Source organism: Ciona intestinalis, unplaced genomic scaffold, assembly GCF_000224145.3.
Source record: "Ciona intestinalis unplaced genomic scaffold, KH HT000260.1, whole genome shotgun sequence".
Lineage (NCBI taxonomy): Eukaryota > Metazoa > Chordata > Ascidiacea > Phlebobranchia > Cionidae > Ciona > Ciona intestinalis.
In genome coordinates, this window is record NW_004190581.1 from 6,956 (window position 1) to 10,318 (window position 3,363).

Consider the following 3,363-nt stretch of genomic DNA (forward strand, 5'->3'; position numbering starts at 1 on the left):
ACAGTGTGGTTTAACAGGTACTTTACGTTGGCGATTAAGACTAGCAGCAATCAGCTTAGTTTACATAATAATATATGATCTTACCTACGAACCTACAGAGCCATTCTTTACTACATTTATAATCCAACATGAGTGGACATGCAGCTCCCAACTGCTTAAGTACTAGCAGATAAGGTGTTCGCGTTTTCCGATTTCATAAAGACCCGGAACACAGAAAAGGTAGCTTACTATTTCAAGCAGAGGACCAAAAATAGTAACTCAGTATTGTTTTCCTCAATGTCACTTCGATATTAGGCAAATTTTACAAAGATACCTTAAGTTTCGTTGCCGGGTATACGCGTTGAGTTTGTGAGCCAAAAAGTAAAATCACGGCAATTTACATGCAAAACTGCAGCTAGATACACCAGTTTGTGGTAATTTTATGCGTTTTTGTTTGTATTTTTATATTTTAAACACGTTCTTTTATGTTTTTGGTTAGTAAACTTAATATTTTCTGTTTTTTTACTCTTGAATCGATTGAGTGTTCAATAAAAGTTGATTATTTTTGTGAGGTTTATTATTGTGATCACGGCCTACTAGAGATATATCTCTAGTAGGCCGTGTTGTGATAAGATATAACATTAGTAGGAAGCCATTTTTACGCGCAGAAGTGCTTGGTTTTTAAAAAATCGCAATATTTAAACGAAAAACAGCACCTAGCAATGATAAAATGCTATGCCGTGGGCTCCGTAATGGTGGCGACTATGACGTCATAGACGTGAGACAATGGATAACAAGACTCGTTGTTTTACAATCCGTTTCCTAACTTGGTCTATACTAACTTTGGAGCGAGCCATTTATCGTGATAATGATAGAAAACTTTGTACAGCAAGACTAGAATTGTTTCGCCCCTCACAGTTCATTAAAGACGGATCAACATAATTTTACACCAGATGAAGTTTTGGCTAAAATTAATCCTTATCTTAAATTTTCAAAATTTGGACATGATGTAATCTCGGGATGGATTAACAAGTTTCAAGTGTCAAAAAAGCTGGAGGACCTTATGATTGAGTATCCCAAGTACTGCCACCGATTCACTGATTTCTTTGGTCCAATGGAGGTCTCTGATTTTGATGCCCCGGAAACAGTCCTGGAAGTAATCGAAACAATTGGTTCTATCGCAGTCAACATGGCTGAAAATATTTCCAAAGATTTTGATACTTCTATTGGTACTGTGGAAGCTGATGGTGTGGAGTATTTAACCGGATTTTGCTTATACAAGGCTGCCAAAAAATTTAACTTGCCAACCCATTTTTTATCAGAAAAACCAAGAGGAGAACTGTTAATCATGATGGAACGAAAAAAAGGGTGTTTAAAGTACCCGAGTTTGGACTTACTTACCCTAATGGAATGGGTTTTTATAGAGACCCTAAATGAATATAGACAGAAATATAGTAACATTGATTTTACATTAGTTTTATCCAAAACCACAGAATCACCAGTGTTTTTTCATTTATTGACAAGTTTGTTGCTGAAACTAGTGTTGCACTTGAAAGTGAAGTGGAAAAAATTATGTTTTTTATAATTGAATTGTTTTTAAATGTGTTGTCTTTTACGTGTGCTAAAAAAATGTTTTCAAAAATGTTTAAAACAACAAAACCTAAAAAGAGTTTCAGAAAAAATTTGAAATAAACTTGTGAATTTCACCATTGTGTTTTTGTTAATAAATGTTATTACTACTCAAAAAATACATGCAGCTTTTAAACCAATAATAAGACACAGAAAGCGGTCCAAGCATTAAGCTATTGGGAGGTGACAAACTTCAGTCCATGAATTGTCATTCCCATACGTCGTATTTCCCCCATGAATTTTTTTAATTGATTTGCGCTGAACAATATGATTTATACCATATGCGACATCTTTTACATCCGGAGCCTCATTTCGCCTTCCAAGTTGACGCTGTAGTAAAAACAGTCTGGCATTAATATTGATAACTTCACAAGACATTACTGTAATGCAGTATACCCAAAGTGAAAATGTTCAGGGATAAATATATAGCATCTTACTCCAATCACATGAAAAAGATTTAGCTTTTTATATTTTATTGTCATTAGTCATAACTTTTTGTTACAAACTAGTTGTTTAAACAGTAACTAAGTAATTACCAAGTTGCCAAAAGTAGCCTCTAAAACATCTTGGCTAATAATAGTTTGCAAACAGACACATTTAATATCTTTAACAAACACACGCAGTGGGTGTTTGTTAGCCAATGCCAAATCCTAAGAGCAAATAAAGAAATTAAAACTTACTCAACTAAAAACATTACTGGAAAAATACCTTCCACTTTACCATTTTTGGCAAAAAGACATTTCGAAGCCAAGTTACACGTTCATCTGCCACATCCCAAACTGCATTTGACTTTGTACATGTCATGATTTCACACCATCTTAGAAAAAATGTAATACCAGTTTATAAAACACTTAATTCTCATATTTAAAACGCACTTTTAATCCACCTAGTGGCCTGCATTTTAAATATTAGTCTAGAAATATTTACAACTTAAAAAAATTACACACGACTTTTAAAATTTAAGCTAACAACTGCCACCCAACAAAATGATGCAAGTATTTTGTTTAGAAAAATCGCAGTTTTTATACCTGCTAAAGAGGCGAATGAACTCAGCAGTACCTTCGCCATCTTCTTACATAAGCTGATACAGCTTCAGCAACTTTGTGACTTAACACATCTTTTGCAAGTTTCACATTCATCTAAATTTGGTAAAGTGTATGAATAAACATCTAATCATCAATTTAGAAAAAAAAGAAATAATTTACTTTACTAAATGGGGTAAGCTGTATGTGATTACTGGTCAGTTTTGTAATAGATGTCGGAGGCATAGATTTCTCCATCTCATACAGTTTTGCAACATGCTCCCAAAGGATGTCATGACCTGGTCCAAGCATGTTGAGATAACGGCTGCCACCAGGCCGGGATGCGTAAAATGAATTTCTAATCGTCTGAAATCACAAATTTTAGATAATTTAAAACACAAAACTTATTATTTCTACTACCTTAATTAAGTGTGAAGGATCCAAACAGAGAAAAATTGCCCGGTTTGCACTGTATGGATTTGGAGCAGTATAAACACAGTCATCGTTGTCCAAGGAAAACTTCCTCAAGGAGACAAGATGAAAAAATTTACGGTTGATAGAATACCCATCTGCTATGACACAGTTGATATGAACGTTTTTCTTCTCACATGCACACACAATTTTCCAAAACATTAAAGCAATCCTACTGGCTGGTGTTACTTTGGTTGGCCACCAAGCAATCGGCATTGAATTTCCTTTTTAATTGACCTAAGGTAAAATACCAAAAGAGATG

At 34.4% G+C, this 3,363-nt stretch overlaps 1 long non-coding RNA gene across 1 annotated transcript; it reads right to left on the reverse strand.

The window, feature by feature from the left end:
- Positions 1-1,474: 1,474 nt before the first annotated feature.
- LOC108950557 lies at positions 1,475-3,357 on the reverse strand. The gene is made up of 6 exons (XR_001975265.2): positions 3,051-3,357; positions 2,814-2,996; positions 2,637-2,747; positions 2,317-2,425; positions 2,145-2,258; positions 1,475-1,938 (listed from the first exon to the last, which is right to left on the reverse strand). It is a non-coding gene; the product is annotated as an uncharacterized LOC108950557 (long non-coding RNA).
- Between the last annotated feature and the right edge of the window lie 6 nt (positions 3,358-3,363).